Here is a 25,939-nt window from a genome sequence, read left to right on the forward strand (position 1 = left end):
CATCTTTCTCTGCCTCTTCAGGATCTCTACATCCTTTCTATGTTGTGATTCGGAGAGGTTTTAAGAGGGTAGAATGGTTCAGATTTTCATCATGGGCTCAGGAATCATTCCCAGCATTGCTCTGCTGAGGGTTTGATTGAATGCACTGCACATGGATACTGCCACCTTGTGGAGTCAGGGTGGACTGGGGTCTGGGATACCATCTCCTGCAGGTCGAAGGTGGGAAGACAGATTGCCTCCATGCCTACCTGCAATCACTTGGACAGTGGCCCAATGCTGTGGACCACAGTTAAGCCCCACAGCCCACATCCTCCCTCACCCCCACTCATCCTCTATGCGACTATGATCTCCCATACCCCTCATATATCCCAAACCCCATGCTATCTCCATGCCACCGTGTCCTCTCCAAACCCATCCATGTAGTATCCACTCTAGACAGAACTCACAAGCCCTGCAATGATGCAAGAAAATCTCTGAAATAAAAAACAACATCTGTTCATACTCTGGTTATTTTTTTCTCTGGCATCAAGATTGCTTCTTTTAAAATCACATAAAACTGTCATCAACACCCAACCATTGAAAGTCCACTTGAAACAAAATTTACGCCTTCCAAATTCTCATTAGTTGCCATTCAAATTCCTCTTCAAAACATTTAATCAAATTATCTGCTCATAAAACTGTCCAGCAAAGTACACAGTCCCCTTCACAGTTGTGTCAACAACCCCTACTGAGTTAAATCCATTACTGGATTTGGAAGCCAGCCATGCATTTAGAATGAGATTCCATTGCACAACTGAATAAACAAAAGCTCAATACAATAGAATAGTTGAAGTCTATCACCAGATTACCATCTGTACCTTTTTTCCTAAAGGCATCACAGATGTTGTTTCATAGAACATAGAAGAACATAGAAAAAACTGCAGCACAAACAGGCCCTTCAGCCCACAAGTTGCGCCGAACATGTCCCTTCCTACTAGGCTTATCTATAACACTCTATCTTACTAAGTCCCATGTACTTATCCGAAAGTCTCTTAATAGACCCAATCAAAGAAATCTGGCATTTGTTCAGTTTTTCTTTCAAAGGCGTAATAGGCGTCTGGACATTAAATGAATGTAAAAATTGAAGCACAGTGTTCAGATAACCGATTGAAACCTGATTTTCAATACTGATGAATGCATAAGAGTATTTTATCCACTGGAATATTTTAATGCATCTGAACAATTACACAATGCTGGCCAATTTAATTGCCGTTTACCTTTTAAGAAAAGAGCTCTTTGATCAATCACGATATAATAATGCAATTTAACTCATCGATATCTTACATCATTTGAAAATGGCAACAGCTTTCAAACTGACTTGTCAAAAACACCCCAATCTCCACAACAGACTTCCTCCAAACTGACTGACCTGTCATGTTTCAGACATTCTTCATGAATCCACCCACCTTACTGCAGATTGCAATCTCGGAAATTCACAATTCAGGCAGGTATTTCAAATACTCAATGCCACATCACCCGAATGGCAGCTGGTGGGAAATTTGATTTAGAATCCCTACAGTGCGGAAGGAGGCCATTTGACCCATTGACTCTGAACCAACCACAATTCTACCCAAGCCCTATCCCATCACCCGACATATTTACCCTGTTAATCCTCTTACATGGCCAACCAACCTAACCCCTACACCTTTGGACTGTGGGAGGAAATCGGAGCATCCGGAGGAAACCAATGCAAGCATGGGAAGAATGTGCAAGCTCCAAACTCCTAAGGGTGACACGGACAAGTTGGGCCGAAGGGCCTGTTTCCATGCTGTGAATCTCGATGACTCCACACAGACAGTGACCCGAGGCCGGAACTGAACCTGGCTCCCTGGCACTGTGAGGCCTCAGTGCTAACCACTGCGCCACCGTGCTGCCCACTGGCTTAATTTAAGGATCCATTTAGAGCTGCTTAACAAGGGTTTTTCCAAGTGTCTGAACAGCTAAACCCACTTTTGAAGGAGATCAAGACTAAAAGTGATAAAGACAAATTTCATGACTAAACACAATAAGGAACTGAGGTCCCAAACTCAATCATTGTTGCCAAGTAAACATGATGTGGAGATGCTGGTGTTGGACTGGGGTAAACACAGTAAGAAGTCTCACAACACCAGGTTTAAGGTAAACCAGTCTATTTGATAGTAAACCCACAAGCTTTCGGAACTGGATCATCATCGACACGGATGCCATCATCTCACGTGAGAACACCATCCACCAGGTACACGGTACATACTCTTGCAACTCGGCCAATGTTGTCTACCTGATACGCTGCAGGAAAGGATATCCCGAAGCATGGTACATTGGGGAGACCATGCAGTCGCTACAGCAACGGATGAATGAACATCGCTCAACAATCACCAGGCAAGACTGTTCCCTTCCTGTTGGTGAACACTTCAGCGGTCATGGGCATTTGGTCTCTGATCTTCGGGTAAGCATTCTCCAAGGCGGCCTTCACGACACACGACAGCTCAGTCGCTGAGCAGAGACTGATAGCCAAGTTCCACACACATGAGGACGGTCTCAACCAGGATCTTGGGTTCATGTTGCTCTATCTGTAACCCCTGTGACTTGCCTGGACTTGTAAACTCTCACTTACTGTCCTGTCTGGAGACAATACACATCTCTTTAACCTGTGCTTAATGCTCTTTCCACTCACATTGTCTGCATCTTTCAGACTTGAATAGCAGGTTAGCTGTAAAGACTTGCATTCTAATCAGTATTCTGTTAACTGTGTGTGACTTTATATGCCCTTCTCTGAACAGAACCTTCCACACATCTGACGAAGGAACACTGTTCCCGAAAGCTTGTGGGATTACTATCAAACAAACTGGTTGGACTTTAACCTGGTGTTGTGAGACTTTTTACTGTGTTCGCCAGGTAAATACACAAGGGTGAAAGCGACAGACTCACTGAGGGAGGTAAATGAAGTAGTGTGGGAGGATCCTTGCGTAGAATGTCAAAACCACCATGGAGCAGTAAGGGCGAATGTAAACACTGTGTAAAATGGATGGTCTCTCAGTTCCCAGCCTAGTTCAGATGCAGCAGACTCTAGAGGAACAGCCCTTCCCATTACAATACTGGGGTCAGCGTCCCATGAGGTGGAAACCCTTGTGGTTGAATTGGCTACCACAGGGATGACTCACCGGGAATGCGGTTAATCTTTAATCCAAGTCTAACTTCCATTTTTCTTCTTCTTCTTTTTTAGTTGATCCAATAAATCCAGCTAAAAATGATCATGGACTATTGAATGTTTGTAAGCAGCTACTAATTTATTAATATCCTACTGGGGCAGAAAGCTGCCATCATTTCTGAAGCTGGGCTTCCTGTGACTCTGAACCACTCCAGAGGGATTCTCCCTGATCCTTTGGCTACGGTGAATATTGGGATGGGATAAAGCGTTCGCCTCTAAAAGGCCCCAATCTAACAGCAATTACATTTTTAAAGTATGTAATTGCTTGTAAAGCAACTTGGGACATTTTGAGATTGTGAAACGCGCTGTAAAACTATGAACCCTCCCTACATTTGCTTGGGAAGAGAAATTGGCCAGTTTGAGGCCTGTGTTCAGTCTCCACGTCACATTCACTTCACAGGACCCCAAGAGGGTGTCCCCGCTGTTGCCGTCCAACAGGGTCTACCAATTTATAGTCAGCCTATCAGTTGTAAAAACTATCGTCAGGACAGCTATGGAAGAGGAATAACCCACATTCCAGGAACGAGTAATGTTTTATTCCTTTTGTGCTGCTCTCCGTTACTTCAGAAACATGTGTTCTTGGCACCATTGAGTCCTGAATATTCCTGCGGGTTTCAACAAATAAAGATTTGATTAACTATTTCCTCATGTCCAAATGCTAATAAACTGCCTCTCACAACAGATGGTTTCCATTTGCTTCCATTAGCTCACTGTTGAAGTTATTTATAACTGCTTCAGCTCACACTAGGTTTCAGGCCCCAGGCTCATAGTACAACGTCCGGCTAGGCAGAGGTTAAAGGTGAAAGCTCCCAGCAACACACTGCAATTGGCCTGGAGTTTACATCAACTAATGCCTCCCCTTCCTGGGCGACACGGTAGCACAGTGGTTAGTATTGCTGTCTCACAGCACCAGGGATCCGGGTTCAATCCTGGCCTTGGGTCACTGTCTGTGCAGAATATAGAACACTACAGCACAAACAGGCCCTTCGGCCCACTAGTTGCACCGATCATATCCATACCTACCAGGCCATAGAACTATCTGTAACTCCCAATCTCATTAGATCCCATGTACTCATCCAGGAGTCTTTTAAAAGACCCCAGCGAGTTCGCCTCCACCACCACTGACGGCAGCCGATTCCATTCACTCACCACCCTCTGAGTGAAAAACTTACCCCTAACATCTCCTCTGTACCTGCTTCCCAGCACCTTAAACCTGTGTCCTCTCGTAGCGACCATTTCAGCCCTGGGAAATAGCCTCCGAGAACCCACCCTATCTATTCCTCTCAACATTTTATAAACCTCTATCAGGTCGCCTCTCAACTTTCGTCTCTCCAGGGAGGAGAGTCCCAGCTCCCTCAACCTATCCTCATAAGGCATGCCTCCCAATCCAGGCAACATCCTTGTAAATCTCCTCTGCACCCTCTCAATAGCTTCCACATCCTTCCTGTAGTGAGACGACCAGAACTGCGCACAGTACTCCAAGTGGGGTCTGACAAGGGTCTTAGAAAGTTGCAGCATTATCTCCCGACTCCTAAACTCAATCCCTCGATTAATGAAGGCCAGTCTGCATGTTCTCCCCATGTCTATGTGGGTTCCTCTGGGTGCTCCAATTTCCTCTCACAGTCCAAAGATGTGCAGGTTGATTAGGTGGATTGGCCGTGCTAAATTGTCCGTTAATGTCAGGGGGTCTACAGAGTAATTACGTGGGGTTACAGGGATAGGGCCTGGGTGGAAATGCTGTCAGTGCAGGCTCGATGGGCTGAATGGCCTCCTTCTGCACTGTAGGGGTTCTATTCATGAGCCATTCGGGTGGGATTTTCCAGTCCTGCCCCCAAACTGGGATCGTCCAGCCTCACTGAAAATCAATTTCCACCGTTCACACTGATGGGATTATCCCATGAACAGAGATTTGGCTGGGTGCCAAATCCTCTGACCACAGCGGGAGTGTGGAGTGAACAGCAGGTAAGATAAGGCATCTGCAACCCTCACAGTGGGTCCCACCACCGTGGGGCACGTATCTCCATCTGTGTCCCATTCTGGAGATGAAAATTGAACGTAACACTGGGGGAGTTCTGCACAGTCAGAGGTGCTGCTTTTATGATGATTGAATGCAGCACTGAGGGAGTGCTGCACTGTCAGAGGTGCTGTTTTCACAATGAGACAACCTTGTTTTAGACACATTCTGTGCTGCATTTCAACAGTTCATCAATGACTACACTTCAAAAATACACCTCACTGGTATAAAGCTATTTGGATTGTCTTGAGTTTATGAAAGATATCTAGATATAAGTTCTTTCTTTGCCCTTGACTCTGCTGTGAGAAGCCCAGGACTCAGTCCAAAACATTCAACGACCGTTAACAAAGCACTTGCCGAATACTAACTATAATGGCAGCGGTAGTGACAGCCTGGGACATCAGTTGGCAGGAGTTCACCCTGGTACAAGCGAGTGGAGAATCCCAGTGGAAATAGAGAGGGGGAGGAAGCCTGGGGCAGGTTCCTTGTGGGAGAACTCCAGCACCCCCCTCAATGATGTAGTCCACAGGACAGAAGAACTCCAAAGTCCCATCAGGAATTTTAGTGTCAGGTTGTGTGTTACTATCTCCATGGAGACCAATAACTGGTTAAAAAGAGGTTCAAATTTGCAATTATAATCTTCAAAACAAAATGACGCGGCAAGATTTTACATTTTACCATGATGAGTGATTAAAGAAACATTATCTTCTTTTTGAAGGCAACTTAACCATTCTCCTTTTATTCTTAACACATTTTCCACAGGATTCCAGTCCCTTAAAGGAACTGCCCACATTAGTCGCAGTTTCCAATGCGTTTCTGTATCCCTGCTTTGCCCAGTAGAAACTTTCAGTGACTGTCTCCAGGAACTTCTTTCGGTTTTTGGAGAGTTTCTCAAATCCACCGCCAGAAAAAAAACGCCTGTTCCTACGATTCTACCTTCCTCAGCCAGGAATCTGCAATATTCAGATTTTCAACAAGACCCCAGACCCTCTCGGCTGTGGTTATTCATAAAATCCAAGTAGCCTTTTCTCTTTTGTTGACCACACGGAACTTCCCCCTGTCTATGATTGAGTTGTAGGGAAGTTTGTAACCTGGCGGCGTGGGGGCATTCTCCTGTCGCGACCTGCAAATTTCCCAGCGGTTCCGGTCCGGAGAATCGCGTGTTGGCCATTTTGCGGGATTGGCGCATGCGTTCCCAGCACACGCGTGTCTCCCAGAGCCAGAGACCAGTCACAGTTTTCCCACCAATTCAGCACTTTTGGGAGAATTGTCCCCCCCCGATCTCAGAAATAACTTCCCCTGCCCATTTTCCTATGCAAACATGAAATATATGAACCTTGTTTTCAGACAGAATTGGTAATTAGTTATCCTTGACCTTAGAAGTAAATCTTAGAAATAAATGGACTGCTTGCTGCGTAAGTCACACCAACAACACCTTTCTGGGGCTTTGAACATAAGAACATAAGAAATAGGAGCAGGAGTAGGCCATCTAGCCCCTTGAGCCTGCCCCGCCATTCAATAAGATCATGGCTGATCTGTCGCTGCTCAGTTCCACTTTCCCGCTTTCTCCCCATAACCCTTAATCCCCTCTCTTATCAAAAACCCATCAACCCGCGTCTTAAAAATATTTAGCGAGGCAGCCTCCACCACTTCAACGGGCAGAGAATTCCAGAGATTCACCACCCTTTGAGTGAAGAAGTTCCTCCTCAACTCCGTTCTAAACCGCCCCCCCTTTATCTTGAGGCTGTGCCCTCTAGTCCTACTGTCCTTTCTGAGCGGGAAGAGTCCCTCCACCTCTATCCTATCCATCCCATTCATCATCTTATACGTCTCTATGAGATCTCCCCTCATTCTTCTAAACTCTAACGAGTACAAGCCTAGTTTATTCAGCCTCTCCTCATAGCTCAACCCCCTCAACTCCGGTATCAGCCTAGTAAACCTCCTCTGCACTCCCTCCAAGGCCAAAATATCCTTGCGTAAGTACGGCGACCAAAACTGCACACAGTACTCCAGCTGCGGCGACTCTTGCCATTGTCACTGAACACAAGCACTTTCTTCCAGTTAAACAATCAAAGTTTTCCTTTGATATCTAACAGTCGAACTACCTAGGCAAAACAGCAGGATAGATCACACATTCATCATCGTACATTTACTCTAAATTTAAAGGAACAGTCTCAAAATATAATTATCTTCTAATCTTCATAACTGCAACACATAAATTGCAGGTCATAGGTTCATAGAGGTGTACAGCATTGGAAACAGGCCCTTTGGCCCAACTTATCCATGCCACCCCTTTGTTTTTAAACACTAAGCTAATCCCAATTGCCTGCTTTATTAGATATTGACTATCTAGCTGATCTGTGCCCCTCATTATTTTATAGACCTCGGTAAGATCACCCCTCTACGCTCCAGAGAAAAAAGTCCCAGTCTATCCAGCCTCTCTTTATAACTCAAACCATCAAGTCCTGGTGGCACCCTGGTAAATCTTTTCTGCACACTTTCTAGTTTAATAATATCCTTTCTATAATAGGGTGACCAGAACTATACACAATATTCCAAATGTGGCCTTACCAATATCTTGTACAACTTCAACAGGACATCCCGACTCCTGTATTCAATGTTCTGACCAATGAAACCAAGCATGCTGAATGCCTTCTTCACCACTCTGTCCACCTGTGACTCCACTTTCAAGGAGCTATGAACCTGTACCCCTAGATCTCTTTGTTCTATAACACTCCTCAACACCCTACCATTAACTGAGTAAGCACTGCCCTGGTTCGATCTACCAAAATGCATCACCTCACATTTGTCTAAATTAAACTCCATCTGCTATTCATCAGCTCACTGGCCCAATTGATCAAGATCCCGTTGCAATTCTCGATAACCTTCCTCACTGTCCATGATGCCACCAATCTTGGTGTCATCTGCAAACTTACTAACCACGCCTCCTATATTCTCATCCAAATCATTAATATAAATAATAAACAGTGGGCCCAGCACTGATCCCTGAGGCACACCGCTGGTCACAGGCCTCCAGTTTGAAAAACAACACTCTACAACCACCCTCTGGCTTCAGTCATCAAGTTAATTTTGTATCCATTTGGTTACCTCAGCCTGGATCCTGTGAGATTTAACCTTATGCAACAACCTACCATGTGGTACCTTGTCAAAGGCCTTGCTAAAGTCCATGTAGACAACATCAACTGCGCTGCCCTCATCTACCTTCTTGGTTACCCCTTCAAAAAAACTCAATCAAATTTGGGAGACGCGATATTCCACTCACAAAGCCATGCTGACTGTCCCTAATCAGTCCTTGCGTCTCTAAATGCCTGTAGATCCTGTCTCTCAGAATACCTTCTAGCAATTTACCCACTACAGATGTGAGGCTCACTGGCCTGTAGTTCCCAGGCTTTTCCCTCCAGCCCTTTTTAAACAAAGGCACAACATTTGCCATCCTCCAATCTTCAGGTACCTCACCCGTGACTATCGATGATTCAAATATATCTGCTCGGGGATCTGCGATTTCCTTCCTAGGCTCCCACAATGTCCTGGGGTACACTTCATCAGGTCCTGGGGAATTATCTACCTTGATGCACTTTAAGACTTCCAGCAGCTCCTTCTCTGTAATATGTAAACTCAAGACATCACTATTTATTTCCACAAGTTCCCTAAATCAGTAAATACTGATGAGAAATATTCATTTGGATCTCACCCATCTCTTGTCAATTCACACATAGATGACCTTGTTGATCTTTAAGAGGTCCTACTCTCTCCCTAGTTACTCTTTTGCCCTTTATGTATTTGTAGAATTTCTCTGGATTCTTCTTTGCCTTATCTGTCAAAGCGACCTCCTGTCCCTTTTTTGCCCTCCTGATTTCTCTCTTAACTCTGCTCCTACGTCTCTATATCTTTACGGGATCCACTTGATCTCAGCTGCCTATGCATATCATATGCCTCTTTCTTCTACTTAACCAGCGCCTTAATATCCCGATTCATCCAGGGTTCCCTATTTTTACCAGCCTTGCCCTTCACTCTAACAGGAATGTGCTTACTCTGAACCCTGGTTAATACATTTTTGAAAGCCTTCCACTTACTTGCCACCCTTTGTTTGACAACAGACTCCCCCAATTAACTTTTGAAAGTTCCAGCCTGATGCCATCAAAATTGGCCTTGCCCCAATTTAGAATTTAAGTTTTGAGCCAGATCCATCATTCTCCATAGCCATCTTAAAACTAATGGAATTATGGTCACTGGTCCCAAAGTGATCTCTCACTAACACCTCTGTCACCTGCCCTTCCTTATTTCCCAAGAGGCAGTCAAGTTTCATCTCCCTAGTCAGGCCATCCACACACTGAATGAGAAATTCCTCCTGAATACACTCAACAAATTTCTCTCCATCCAACCCTTCAAGAGTATGGCTGTCCCAGTCAACGTTGCGAAAATTAAAATCCCCTACTATTACCACCCTGTTTTTCTTGGCGTTATCTGTAATCTGCTTAGGTATTTGCTCCTCAATTTCCCACTGACTACACTACAACCCTATCAAAATGATTCCCCCCTTCTAATTTCTCAGTCCTACCCCTATAGACTCAGTGGGTGAACCCTCGGATATATCCCCTCTCAGTACGGCTGTGATGCTTTCCCTAATTAAGAGTGCAACTTTTCCTCCTCTCCTGCCTCCTGTTCTATCTTTCCTATAGTATCTGTACCCTGGAACATTGAGCTGCCAGTCCTGTCCCTCCCTTAGCCATGTTTCCGTAATAGCTATAATATCCTAGTCCCATCCATGCCCTGAGTTCATCTGCCTTGCCCTTCAAGCCTCTTGCATTGAAGCCTAAAGTACCGTGACAGACCAAGCACTGTTGAAACTTTCAGGCACATTTGTGAGGTCAGTTTATCAGTCCGACAGTAACTTACTATTGGGTATATGTTCTAAATACTGACTGATACCCACCAGTGATTGAAACACAATAGAACAAGCCAGTGCAAATACCTGAAGTTTCATTCTGTAACCTACAACAATGTAGGAAATCTATATTAAATACTGACAAACTCTCAGGAACCTCCAGAAATATTATTAAACTTAGTTATTAAATATTATTCATCTTAATCTTAGTGCAGCAGTTTTGGTCGCCACTCTTGCGGAAGGATATTTTGGCCTTGGAGGGAGAGCAGGCAAAGTTCACCAGGCTGATACCGGAGATAAGGGGGTTAGCCTATGATTTGAGATTGAATAGACTGGGTCTGTACTCGTTGGAGTTTAGAAGGCTGAGGGAGGAACTTATAGAGACGTATAAGATAATGAAGGGGATGGATAGGGTAGAGGTAGAGAGGTTCTTCCCGCTTAGAAAGGACAGCAGGACTAGAGGGCACAGCCTCAGCGCAGTTTAGATCAGAGTTGAGGAGGAACTTCTTCACTCAAAGGGTGGTGAATCTCTGGAATTCTCTGCCCATTGAAGTGGTGGAGGCTACCTTGCTGAATATATTTAAGTCATGGGTAGATAGGTTTCTGATAGACAGGGGAATTAAGGGTTATGGGGAGAAAGCGGGAAAGTGGAACTGAGCCACTTCAGATCAGCCATGATCTTATTGAATGGCGGGGCAGGCTCGAAGGGCTCGATGGCCCACTCCTGCTCCTATTTCTTATGTTCTTATTGTTCTTAATGTTAACATGCTTTTACAGACTCCTTTATGTACTAATGCACTTCCTGAAACTGAATATATTACTGTGGGTTTCCTTGCAAATATTGACACACTCCTGAAAACTCCTTTCAATGAATGATACTAAAGTGGTGGCTCCCTGCAAATATTGATATACTTGAGAGGAATCCCTGCAAATATTGACACACTCCAAGTGACTCCCTGCCAATACTGCCATACTCCAGGTGACTCCCTGCCAATAGTGCCACATTCCACGTGACTCCCTGCCGATACTGACACATTCCAAGTGACTCCCTGCCAATACTGCCACACTCCAGGTGGCTCTCTGCCTAAAACTGACACATTCCAGGGGACCACAGCAAATATTAACATACCCTTGGAAATCCCCAACAAATACTGAACAAGCTCTTGGGAGCTCGGCGCCTGGTTATCTGCTGGAATTTCCCTGCATATAGAACATAGAAAACATAGAACATAGAAAAACCACTGCACAAACAGGCCCTTTGGCCCACAAGTTGCGCTGAGGATCATATCCCTCCCTACTAGGCCTACCTATAACCCTCAATCCTATTAGGTTGAGTAAATTAAGTATTATGTTGAGTTTGACACACTCTGCAAAACTCAGTGCTTCCTGGACAATCACCTCCGGACAGGTGTTGTCTCTGGGTGCTCACACTCGAGGTTTCTGAGCTCAGGGACAGGAGTTACCTGGATCTGATTGTCAAGAGGATAAACAGACATCTCAGTGTCGAGGCTACAGCAACGAATGTTTCCTTTACTGAGCTGTCAAATTGGGAACTCAACAGGAGAGAACGGCTGACATCTATTCTTCTTTATCACCGGGAGCTAGTGAGTGTGTTTCTTTTGTCTTTAAGGGAAGGAAGTTGCTTCATTAAATTAGTAACTAATTAACTAATCAAATATATAAAAAAAGTGAAATGTCTATTTCTTGACGAACTTCTCCAAAGTCCCCATTCCAATCACAGCCAAACTTGCTGGGATTAGATCTTGGACCAAGGGGTTTTTGCAAGAGAGTTAAAATCTAATCACCTTCACTAGGGGGTGGAAGGCGGTGGGACTTTGTCCTCTGAGCAGGGATCCCATAGCCCTCCCTACCCCACATCGGCACTAACACTGTAACTTGGACATGGTTTAACCAGCCTTAACCATGTGTACAACCATAAGAAATAGGAACAGGAGTAGGCCATTTGGCCCCTCGAGCCTGCTCCACCATTCAATAGGATCATGGCTGATCCAACATAACTTATATTCACTTTCCTGCCCTTTTCCCGTAATCCTTAATGATCAAAAATCTATCTCAGCCTTAAATATACACAAGGACTCTCCCCAACAACTCTCTGTGGCAAGGAGTGCCAAAGACTCACAACTCTGAGATAATTCCTCCTCAACTCAGTCTTAAATTGGTGCTACTTTATTCTGAGACTATGCCCTCTGATTCTCCCATGAGGGGAAACATTCTCTCAGCATTTACCCTATCAAGCTCTTAAGGATCTATATGTTTCAATGAGATTACCTCTCATTCTTCTCAATTCCAATTTCTAGACCCCCGACCTGTTTAACCTTTCCTCATAATCCCTCCATACCAGGAATCACCCTAATGAACCTTCTCTGAGCTGCCTCCAATCAAATAATATCTTTCCGTAAATAAGCGGTTCAAACCTGTTCACAGTTCTCGAGATGTGGTCTCACCAGAACCTTGTACAGTTGCAGCAAGACTTCCCAACTCTTATACTCCAAATCTCTTGAAATAAGGGCTAACATTCCATTAGTTTTCCCGATTACCTGCTGTACCTGTGTGTTGGCTTTCTGTGTTTGGTGAACAAGTACTCCCAAATCCCTTTGTGTTGCAGCTTTCTGCAGTTTCTCTCCATTTAAATAATACTCTGTTCTTTAGTTCTCCTTTCCAAAATGAATAACTTTACATTTTCCCACATTATACTCATTTACCAATTTTTTGTCCTATTATTTAACCTATCAATACCTCTTTGTAAACTGTTTGTATTCCTCTTACCACTTGCCTTCAAGTCCAACAAGGGGCATACATGCGGTGGGTCGTGCGAGGGCTGCTTTTGGATGTTGCTTCGAGAGTAGCCTAGTGCTTCACGTTGTTAGTGTACGCTTAAACTGGACCAGATGCTGGGCAACACAACAGCTCAGTGACTATCACTGTTTGCTGTGCAGATACATAGATTTGGGTCGGTGTCTGTGGGAGTTTGCGCATTCTCCCCGTGCTTGCGTGGGTTTCCTCCGGGTGCTCCGGTTTCCTCCCACACCCCAAAGATGTGCTCTTAGGCTGATTGGTGTAACAAATTGTCCCTAAATTAGTCTCCCCTCAATCTGGTTTCCAATGGGCGTACCATAAGCATAGACATGGGTCAAGGGTGGAGGAGGAAAAGCACATTGTTAAGATGGCGGCGTGGGCTCGTTAGGCCGAAGGGCCTGTTTCCTGTGCTGTGTTGTTCTTTGTTCTTTGCCTTTCCACCTATTTATTCCAAAAAAAAGTGACAAATTTATGTCATGCATAAATTTGTGCTTTATTTGATTTTTACCTCAGATTTTATTTGTTCTGTGTAAGTTGTGTTCTGAGGCACTGTGCGTTTCTACTTGATGAGGGAGAAGTGACAGACGGCCAAGAGTTAGACAAGACAAAAGAGAGAGGGGTTGACAGAAAGCGACAGAACGCAATAAGAACCAGTGCTGGATAAAAGCGCTGCACTCGTTAAGGGAAGTTTTATCTACGATCCCCATGGTCAGTATGAGTCAGAGCCAGAGTACGATCTTGGCAGGGAATCAGAGCTGTGCGCAAAGTGGTGCAACAACATTGATAAAACAGCCACGTTTAATACGCTGCACAAATACAATTGCCACGTTTAAGCGATCCACTGAATGTTTATCTGCGCACCACAACATTTTGGAAAAACCCCAGAAAATACAGCAGCTGAGTAAGATCAGCAAGCAGTCTCTTTACTTTGGCTTCAACGTAGATTACTTATTGCTTCAACAAACACTGAAATGCGTTTGAGTTGCGCTGTCTGCGTGACAGCGATACTGAAAATGAAGAGAGTTAAGAGTGCCTGCACTCTTTGACACGAGTAATAAAAGGGTATTAACACACGCTGAGCAAATGGGCGTACAGGTAGATTTTGAGGATATAGGGAATATTTTGGAGAAATAAAGATTGTAAATCTCATTAAACTAATCAAGCCAAATAAAACGTTGTGATGAGACATTTTTGTTGTAAACTAATGTTTCTGAGTATAATCATTTTGTTTGAATTTCATTATTGATGCTGCATATTTATGACATGAAAATTGTGAGTTAAAATAATTGTGTGGCCAACAATAACTGAGTGAATTGTTGATTGAAATCTGTTGGACATAAGAAATTCCACAAATGAATTACTCCACAGAAGCATTTTGATTTTCCATTCCTCATACCTATTCCATATCCCCAAAGGGCAAATCTCTCAACATATTTCTTCATTAAAAACATTCTCCTTGTCTCTTTTGAAAATATTGTTTTTAATTTCCACCTCTTTATTCCCCAGGTGTGGGATGGGTAGCCCAGCTTGTGAATAAATTAGAATAGACACGGCAGGGTAGGTGGGTGTATCCCAATTACAATGAGTGTGGAGTGAGTGGGGCGGACTGCAGTCACTCATGACCAGGTGGCTATATCTGTGTTCAATGTCTGCTGCATGGGGATGTCCAGCTCAGAGCCATGGGGCTGGAGTCCGGGCCACAGATATTATGTGGCATCAGAGAGGGGTAACGTTACCGTGACATTTTGTTCCGAGTGGGAGTCACGTCCTGTTGATGAGGTAGAACTTTAGAGTTGATCAGTGGTCAGGGTGTGACAGTGAGTCAGGGAGACAGCGATAGAGGAGCCTTGACCCAACAGATGAGATATTTGCTACCAGTGTGTGGTACCTGTGCAGGCTGGGTGAGCACTCTGTCCATGGCACCATTGTGCAGGGTGCCAGTCAGGTGGGGGAATGTGAAGAGATGTGGTGGTGATCAGGGACAGGGGGAAAAGCTCTGTTCCCCGCAGCTGTGAGCAGGAGCTCTGGAGGTTGTGTTGCCGATTAGGTTTAAAGTCACCCCCTTGCGAATGGAGTGCGAGGACAGTATCTAGTTATCCCACTCAATGTTAGAACCAACAATCTGGTAGAACTGGGAGTGAGGTTCTGCTGAGAGATTGGTCTAAATTGAAAAGTATAACTAGAGAAGTAATACTCTCTGGGTTGCTGCCTGAGCCACATACTGATTGTCATTGATTTGATTTATTATTGTCGCTTGTATTAGAATACAGTGAAAACTATTGTTTCTTGTGCGATATACTGACATTACTGTTTATAGAGAAGGCAACATGAGAGTGCAGAATGTAGTGTTACAGTCATAGCTAGGCTGTTGAGAAAGATCAACTTAATACGAGGTAGGTGCATTCAAAAGTCTGATAGCAGCACGGAACAGTCGGTTGGTACGCAACCTCAAACTTTTGTATCTTTTTCTCAATGGAAGAAGGCGGAAGAGAGAAAATCCAGGGTGCATGGGGTCCTTAATTATGCTGGCTGACATAAACCATTTAGAAGGATAAGCACAAAGCTGCAGGTGAACTGTGGGAGACGGGGTCACTACATCATGGGTTCCATTGTGAATCTGTCTCTACCACACTCTCAGACAGCACATTCCAGATCCTAACCACTCACTGTGTGAATCTGTCTCTACCACACTCTCAGACAGTACATTCCAGATCCTAACCACTCTCTGTGTGAATCTGACTCCACCACACTCTCAGACAGTACATTCCAGATCCTAACCACTCTCTGTGTGAATCTGTCTCCCCACCACACTCTCAGATAGTACATTCCAGATCCTAACCACTCACTGTGTGCATCTGACTCCACCACACTCTCAGACAGTACATTCCAGATCCTAACCACTCACTGTGTGAATCTGTCTCCACCACACTCTCAGATAGTACATTCCAGATCCTAACCACTCGCTGTGTGAATCTGTCTCCACCACACTCTCAGATAGTACATTCCAGATCCTAACCACTCACTGTGTGCATCTGACTCCACCACACTCTCAGACAGTGCATTCCAGATCCTAACCACTCACTGTGTGAATCTGTCTCCACCACACTCTCAGATAGTACATTCCAGATCCTAACCACTCGCTGTGTGAATCTGTCTCCACCACACTCTCAGATAGTACATTCCAGATCCTAACCACTCACTGTGTGAATCTGTCTCCACCACACTCTCAGATAGTACATTCCAGATCCTAACCACTCGCTGTGTGAATCTGTCTCCACCACACTCTCAGATAGTACATTCCAGATCCTAACCACTCGCTGTGTGAATCTGTCTCCACCACACTCTCAGATAGTACATTCCAGATCCTAACCACTCACTGTGTGCATCTGACTCCACCACACTCTCAGACAGTGCATTCCAGATCCTAACCACTCGCTGTGTGAATCTGTCTCCACCACACTCTCAGACAGTACATTCCAGATCCTAACCACTCGCTGTGTGAATCTGTCTCCACCACACTCTCAGGCAGTGCATTCCAGATCCTAACCACTCACTGTGCGAATCTGTCTCCACTACACTCTCAGAGAGTACATTCCAGATCTTAACCACTCGCTGTGTGGATCTGTCTCCACCACACTCTCAGACAGTGCATTCCAGATCCTAACCACTCACTGTGCGAATCTGTCTCCACTACACTCTCAGACAGTACATTCCAGATCCTAACCACTCGCTGTGTGAAAAGGTTTTTCCTTATATCACTTTTTCTGCCTTTGTCAGTTACTTAAACTCTGTGCCCTTTCATTCTTGATCTTTCATGAGTGGGAACAGTTTCTCCCTGTTGAATATTTTTAAATCCCTCACAATTCTGAATACCACTATCAAATTTCATCTCAACCTTCTTTTCTCCAAGGAAAACAGGTCTAACTTTTCCAACAATTGAACTTCCTCATCCCAGGGGCCATTCCCGTGAATCTTTTGTGTACTCTCTCTGATAACTTCACATTCTTCCTAAAGTGTGATATCCAGAACTGGATGCAATAGCCCAGCTCACGCTACACCAATGTCTTATACAAGTTGCACATAATCTCCTTGTTCTTATGCTCTATGCCCCTACTAATAAAGCCGAGGATACAGTATGCTTTATTAATTGCTCACCCAATGATATTTGCACAAAAACACTCAAGTCCCTCTGTTCCTGCACCCATGTTCAAATTGCCGACACTATAGTTAAGAAAGCCCACCAACGCCTCTACTTTCTCAGAAGACTAAGGAGATTCGGTATGTCAGCTATCACTCTTACCAACTTTTACAGATGCCCCATAGAAAGCATTCTTTCTGGTTGTATCACAGCTTGGTCTGGGCTCCTGCTCTGCCCAAGACCTCAAGGAACTACAAAGGGTCGTGAATGGAGCCCAATCCATCACTCAAACCAGCCTTCCATGCATTGACTCTGTCTACGCTCACCACTGCCTAGGCAAATTAGCCAGCATAATTAAGGACCCCACGCATCCTGGACATTGTCTCTTCCACCTTCCTCCGTTGGGAAAAAGATATAATAGTCTGAGGTCACGTACCAACCGACTCAAGGACAGCTTCTTCCCTGCTGCCGTCAGGCTTTTGAATGAACCTACCTCACATTAAGTTGATCTTTCTCTGCACCCTAGCTATGACTGTAACACTACATTCTGATTCTCTCCTTTCCTTCTCTATGAACAGTATGCTTTGTCTGTATAGTGCTCAAGAAGCAATACATGAGACTGCATACATGAGACAGTAATAAATCAAATCAATGAATTAACCCTTTATTTTGCACTGTCTCCCCACATTTCTCTGCATTGTAAAATTGTTTTGCGTGTTTATTGATGTCTTCTCTTTTACAGGAGATTCGGTTCGCCTTGTTGTCCAACAAGGGGCATACATGCGGTGGGTCGTACGAGGGCTGCTCTTGGATGTTGCTCCGAGAGTTGCCTAGTGCTTCAGTCGTTAGTGTACGCTTAAACTGGACCAACTGACAGGCAACACGACAGCTCAGTGACTATCACTGTTTGCTGTGCAGACACATGGATTTGGGCTGGTGTCTGCGGGAGTTTGCACATTCTCCCCGTGCTTGCGTGGGTTTTCTCTGGGTGATCCGGTTTCCTCCCACATCCCAAAAAAACATGCTCTTAGGCTGATTGGTGTAACAAATTCTCCCTAAATTAGTCTTCCCTCAATCTTCCCCAATAGGCGTAGACAAAGGTCATGGGCAGAGGAGGGCACTCATAATGGCGGCGCGGGCTCGTTGGGCCGAAGGGCCTGTGTCCCGTGCTGTGTTGTTCTTTGTTCTCTTTGTCCACCCACTCTACCTATTTGTCCTTGTCCTATTAAAGTTCTAAATTTTTCTCCTCACAGTTCACAAAGCTTTCGTATCATCCACAAATTTTGAAACAGTGCCCTGTGTACCAAGGCCTAAGTGGTTAACATAAATCAGGAAGGGTCTAACACTGGTAAACTCCTCTGCAAATCTTTCTCCAGTCCGAAAAAGTATACATGAACCACGACTCTCTGTTTCCTGCCAGTCCTGTATCCGGGTTGCTGTGGACTCTTACACACGATGGGCTCTAATTCTTTTCACGGGTCTATTGTACAACACTTTGGGTGGGATTCTCCAGTGTGTGTCTCTCAGTGGTGGGAGGTGACATGCTGTTCCCTGGCAAAGGGATTCTCTGATCCCGCCAATGTCAATGGCATTTCCCATTGAAGCCACCACGTCAGGAGACAGGCAGTGGGCACTGCCAACGGGGCCAGAGAATCCCACTGGAGTGAGAAAATTCCAGCCTCTAGCAAACGCGCTTTGGAAGTCCACGCACACCACATTCAACAATATTACCCTTGTCAACCCTCTCTATTACCTCCTCAAATAATCCCAGTAATTTACCCTTCACAAATCCTGGCTGATTTCCCTTAATTATCCTACATTTGTCCATACGATTATCAATTCTAATTATTGTTTTGAGAAACCTCCCCACCACCAAGGTTAAACTGATTGCCCTGCAGTTGTTGGGCTTATAGAACATTGAACACTACAGCACAAACAGGCCCTTCGGCCCACAAGTTGCGCCGATCATATCCCTACCAGGCCTATCTATAACCCTCAATCCCATTAGATCCCATGTACTCACCCAGAAGTCTCTTGAAAGATCCCAGCGAGTTCGCCTCTACCACCACCGACAGCAGCCGATTCCACTCACTCACCACCCTCTGAGTGAAAAACTTACCCCTAACATCTCCTCTGTACCTGCTCCCCAGCACCTTAAACCTGTGTCCTCTCGTAGCGACCATTTCAGCCCTGGGAAATAGCCTCCGAGAATCCACCCTATCTATTCCTCTCAACATTTTATAAACCTCTATCAGGTCGCCTCTCAACCTTCGTCTCTCCAGGGAGAAGAGTCCCAGCTCCCTCAACCTATCCTCATAAGGCATGCCTCCCAACCCAGGCAACATCCTTGTAAATCTCCTCTGCACCCTTTCTATGGCTTCCACATCCTTCCTGTAGTGAGGCGACCAGAACTGCGCACAGTACTCCAAGTGGGGTCTGACAAGGGTCTTATAAAGTTGCAGCATTACCTCCCGACTCCTAAACTCAATCCCTCGATTAATGAAGGCCAGTACACCATACACCTTCTTGACCACATCCTCCACCTGCGAGGCTGATTTAAGAGACCCGGACCCTTGCACCTTTTTTTGAAAAAGGATAAAACAGTCACAATTCTCCTGTACTCTGGCACAGTTCTGAGTCTGAGGAAGATCAGAACATTATGGCCAATGCCTCTGCAATTTCCAGTCTCACTTCCTTCAGTATCCTTGGATGCATCTCATCTATTCCTGGTTTCTTATCTTGACAACCTATCTAATACCTTATCTCTTATCAATTTTAAACCATCCTAGTTTCTGAATTACCGCCTCTTTCACCACAACCTGGGTACAAAGAACAATACAGCACAGGAAACAGGCCCTTTGGCCCGCCAAGCCTGCGCCACTCATTGGTCCATTTGTTTGTATCCCTCCATTCCCAGTCTGCTCATGTGGCTATCCAGATAAGTCTTAAACGATGCCAGCATGTCCGCCTCCACCACCCTACTTGGCAGTGCATTCCAGGCCCCCACCACCCTCTGTGTAAAAGACGTCCCTCTGATATCGGAGTTAAACCTCACCCCCCTCACCTTGAACCTGTGACCTCCTCGTGTTCGTCCCCTCCGACCTGGGGAAAAGCTTCCCACTGTTCACCCTATCCATACCCCTCATAATTTTATATACCTCTATTAGGTCTCCCCTCATTCTCCGTCTTTCCAGGGAGAACAACCCCAATTTACCCAATCTCCCCTCATTGTTAAGACAAGATAGCATCTTCATCCTTGGTAAAGACAGTTGCAAAGTAATTAATACCTCAGCTATGCCTCTGTCTCCACACCTCTCCCCCTCCATTTGGTCCTCACTCTGCCCTATCACCCTCTCTGTATTTGTGTTGCTGTAAATCCTTGCACTAAATTACGGCCATTACTGCGGACTTAAATTTATGACATTGCTAGTTAAACCACAGACATGGCTACAAATAATCACTGAGCAAAGATCTTAATGCTAATAAATAAATAAGGCTAGTCTTAGGCAGGGCAGGTTGTGTGTCTGGACTGCAGAATGTGGGGCTTTGTAGACAGTGAGATGTACCTGAGCAGGTGATACCAGTATCTGAAATCACTCTAGCTCAGGGTCGAGGAGGTGGAGTGTGAGTTAGAGGGATTCTGAATCCCGCAGAACAGAGGGAGAGAAGTATCCAGATATAAGAACATAAGAAATAGGAGCAGGAGTAGGCCATCTAGCCCTTCGAGCCTGCCCCGCCATTCAATAAGATCATGGCTGATCTGAAGTGGATCAGTTCCACTTTCCCGCTTTCTCCCCAAAACCCTTAATTCCCCTGTCTATCAGAAACCTATCTACCCGTGACTTTAATATATTTAGCGAGGCAGCCTCCACCACTTCAACGGGCAGAGATTCAGTGAAGAAGTTCCTCCTCAACTCCGATCTAAACTGCACCCCCCTTATCTTGAGGCTGCGCCCTCTAGTCCTGCTATCCTTTCTAAGCGGGAAGAATCTCCCTACCTCTACCCTATCCATCCCTTTCATTATCTTATACGTCTCTATAAGATCCCCCCTCATCCTTCTAAACTCCAACGAGTACAGACCCAGTCTATTCAGCCTCTCTTCATAGTCCAACCCCCTCATCTCCGGTATCAGCCTAGTGAACCTCCTCTGCACTCCCTCCAAGGCCAATATATCCTTCCGCAAGTGCGGCAACCAAAACTGCACACAGTACTCCAGCTGCGGCCTCACCAGTGCCCTGTACAGCTGCAGCAAGACCTCCCTACTTTTATATTCAATCCCCTTCGTTATAAAGGCCAACATCCCATTCGCCTTCTTGATCACCTGCTGCACCTACAGACTGGGTTTTTGCGACTCGTGCACAAGGACCCCCAGGTCCCTCTGCACCGTAGCATGCTGCAGCTTTTCACCCTTTAAATAATAATCCCTCCTACTATTATTTCTGCCAAAGTGGATAACCTCACACTTGCTAACATTATACTCCATCTGCCAGGTCCTCGCCCACTCGCTCAGCCTATCCAGATCTCTCTGCAGACTTTCCACACCCTCCACGCAATTTGCTTTTCTACTCATCTTCGTGTCATCAGCAAATTTCGTCACCCTACACTCAGCCCCCTCCTCCAGATCATCTATATAAATGGTAAATAGTCGAGGCCCCAGCACCGATCCCTGCGGCACTCCACTAGTCACCAACCGCCAATCCGAATAGCACCCATTGATACCAACTTTCTGCTTCCTATTAGACAACCAATCCTCTATCCACGTTAACACCTTACCCCCAACTCCGTGCCCCCTAACCTTCTGTAGCAACCTTTTATGAGGCACCTTATCAAACGCCTTTTGGAAATCTAAAAACACCACATCCACCGGTTCCCCTCTGTCCACCACACTAGTCACATCCTCATAGAAATCCAATAAATTTGTCAAACACGACTTCCCCTTAACGAACCTGTGCTGCGTCTGCTCGATCAAACCATTCTTTTCTAGGTGCCTCGCTATTTCTTCTTTGATGACGGATTCTAACATTTTTCCAACTACAGATGTTAAACTAACCAAGTTTTATCCATAACACAGTCACAACCCGGAGGAAAGTATGGGTTCAGGAAGAGGAAGGCATGACCTGTAGGAAGCCAGCGAGGGGAAATCGAGAAGGAGATCGTCCGGTTACTGGTCCTGTCGAACAGGTTCTCATTACTTGGGAGGATAGGAACAAAGATTGCTGGGAGGACAATGTGGAGCTAAGATGGTTCAGAAGCTGTGGGGGACATGGGGTGGTGGCAGTAGGTAGTGTAGATTAGAAATACGGTAATGATAAGGTATTCTATAATTCAGGGACAGATTACATCCTCCACAGCCAAGAGTGTGTGTTGCCTACCCAATCCCAGGCTAAGGAATTTGTCACAGTTGCTGGAGAGGGAATTGGAAAGGGAAGGGGTTAATATCTGTTGTGGTCCATGCTGGAAAAAAGGCTATAGACAGGAAAAGGGAGAGGATCCTTGTGAGAGAGTATTTAGGCTCTAAATTAAAAAGTAGGACCTTGAGGGTAATAATCTCTGGGTTATTAGCTGACCAATGTGAAAACTAGTGTTGGAGCAGATAGATTGGAGTATGGTTGAAGGGTTGGGTCAGTTTCGCTCAGTTGGATGGTAATGCAGAGTGACACCAACAGTGTGGGTTCAATTCCTGTACTGACTGAAGGCACTGCCTTCTCAACACTCGCCTTGCCTGAGGTGTGGTGACCCTCGGGTTAACTCAGCTCTCCCCCCTCAAAGGAGAGCAGTCTATCATCATCTGGGATTTTCTCTAAAGGGCTGCTATTGGAGTCATCCCTTTTCCTGGGATGCAGACACCAGTTCTGGGACAGGAAGGGACTGTATAGGATGGAACCCACCTGAACCAGGGTGGGACTGGGACCCTGGTGGAAAAGGTTTCAAGTACAAGACAGGAGGGAGATCTACAAGATAACTTAAGCAACCTAAATTTCAACAGAACCTGAGTCGCAGAGGGTAGGGAGGAATAAAGTAAAGGGGTGAACTGATGGCTAAATAGAAGGGAAATCTAAAGTGATGGTTGAACATAAAGTGAAAGGAAGTTCTATGAATGGGTTAAAGTGTCTGTACAGCAACGTGCATTTTATCTGGTAATAAAACAGGAACACTGGAGTGAATTATGGATTGGACGGAATTGGATCTGGTGAGGATTACTGTGACGTGGTTACAGAAAAACAGCAGGACTAGGAATTAAACGTTGCAGGGTAAAACATATCTGGAAAGGATAGAGAAGGGAAAGGGGGAGGTAAGTTTGCTGTATTTGTTAGGCAGCAGAGGAAAATGAAAGACACAACTCTTACCGAGATAAGAATAGAATCCAAATGGATAAAGACCACAGAATCCCAGAACCGTTCCAGTGCAGAACGAGGCCATTTGGCCCATCATGTCTGCACCAGTACTCCCAATGAGTAACTCAACTAGTTCCATTCTCCTGCCTTCTCCCCGTGACCCTGCACTCTATGTTCAGATAAGAGTCTCATTAACTTCAGAACGCTTCAATTGAATAATTTATGAAGGTAATAAAGGATCTGTCACATGAATAGTGCATAGAACATCGAACATTCCAGCGCAGTACAGGCCCTTCAGCCCTCGATGTTGCGCCGACCAGTGGAACCAATCTAATGACCCTCTAACCTAAACTATTCCAATGTTATCCATATGCCTATCCACTGACCATTTGAACGCCCTTAAAGTTGGCGAGTCCACAACTGCTGCAGGCAGGGCATTCCACGCCCTTACTACCCTCTGAGTAAAGAACCTACCTCTGACATCCGTCCTATAATTACCACCCCTTAATTTAAAGCTATGTCCCCTTGTGTTAGCCATCACCATCCGAGGGAAAAGGCTCTCACTGTCCACCCTATCTAACCCTCTGATCATCTTGTATGCCTCAATTAGGTCACCTCGTAACCTTCTTCTCTCCAATGAAAATAACCTCAAGTCCCTCAGCCTTTCCTCATAAGACCTTCCCGCAGTGCAGTCGACAAACCACTGAATAGCTGAAGGGAAGAAATTTGTAGACAACTTGGGGAATTGAGTAAGAAGCAGAATATTAATCATGATGGATGCAAACAATTCTGATACGAATCCGTGATGATCCCATTCAAAAGTAAAAAGTTTAAGAGGAAAATGGGTTCCACATTTTAAGACTTATACTGTAACAAAATTAAAATCAATATCGATAAAACATTTTTGATTAATAAGGGGATCAGGGGTTACGATGAAATGGCCAGAGAGTGGGGATGAGAAAAATATTAGCCATGATTGAATGGGGGAGCAGACTCGATGGGCCGAGAGGCCTAATTCTGCTCCTGTGTCTTACAATCTATTAATTACCTCACAAATCTAAAGAAAAGATGAAAAGAGAGGCATGCTGCTAAAGCTTTTCACCTCGCACTCATCATGACAAACACAAGAATGCCAAATTTCAAATATCACCGCTTATACTACAAGGGAAGTAGGTGCTGATTGGCTGGCAAATGGGCTCTGATTTGCTGTAAGCGATGGATAACTAAAGGTTTCCCTTGTTCCTGGATAATTCAATAAGACACAAAGCTGGAATATATTCACAGATTATCACAGAAACCCCACAGTACAGAAAGAGGCTATTCAGCCCATCGAGACGGTACCAACCACAATCCAACCCAGCCCCATCCCCTTATCCCTACATATTTCACCCATTAATCTCTCTACCCTACGCATCTCAGGACACTAAGGGACAATTTCTTTAGCACGGCCAATCAACCTAACCAGCACATCTTTGGATTGTGGGGGGAAACCAGAGCACCCGGAGGAAACCCACGCAGACACGAGGAGAATGTGCAAACTCCACACAGACAGTGACCCGAGCCGGGAATCGAACCCAGGTGTTACCGTGCCCCACCCAATCACTTTCTTTTGCATGGAATGGGTCCATGCATGTGAATGTATGTCAATTCTCGCAAGCTTAGGTAACCCATGTTACAAGCTTGACTCATTACCTTAAATTGGGTGTTCGTATAGCTACTAGCACACTGTAAATAGCACAGAAAGTGCTGTCTATTCACAGGATGACACCTAACAGTAAATGTTTTGTTTTGGGTTTTGTTAGCAGGGATTGGTTGAGTACAGTCTGTATCCTGACGTTACGAATAGTCAGCGGAACATATTACTTGATTCACTCAGTCAATCATTGAAATATATGTCCGATGCACCTGGCATCCTACCAGAACCAAAATTCATATTAAACCAGCATATGTGAGTTCTTAGAGTCTCAATTTTCTGACATACAGAACTTTATTTTATTACAGGGTGGCATGGTGGCACAGCCCTCACAGGGACCCAGGTTCAATTCCTGACTTGTAACACAGTCTGTGTGGAATTTACACATTCTCCCCGTGTCTGTGTGGGTTTCCTCCATGTGTTCCGGTTTCCTCCCACAATCCAAAGGTGTGCGGGTTAGATGGATTGATCATAATAAATTGCCCCTTAGTGTCAGGGAGACTAGCTAGAGTAAATGTACAGGGATAGGGCCTGGGTGGGATTGTGGTCAGTGCAGTTTCGATGGGCAGAATGGCCTCCTTCTGCATTGTAGGATTCTACTTGCTGATCTACTTCCTTTCAATTCTCGCAATAAATTCCTTTCTTATTTTGTGTTTTATGTATGGCTTTTCTATGTCCTTGATAATCCGTAGAACCCTACAGTGTAGAAGGAAGCCATTCGGCCCATCGAGTCTGTTCTGACCACACCAGACTGACAATCAGGCCCTATCCCCATAATCCCTTGTATCATAACATCATAGAATCCCTAC

The sequence above is a fragment of the Carcharhinus amblyrhynchos genome, chromosome 24 (genome assembly GCF_965287045.1).
Source record: "Carcharhinus amblyrhynchos chromosome 24, sCarAmb.v2.hapA, whole genome shotgun sequence".
NCBI lineage: Eukaryota > Metazoa > Chordata > Chondrichthyes > Carcharhiniformes > Carcharhinidae > Carcharhinus > Carcharhinus amblyrhynchos.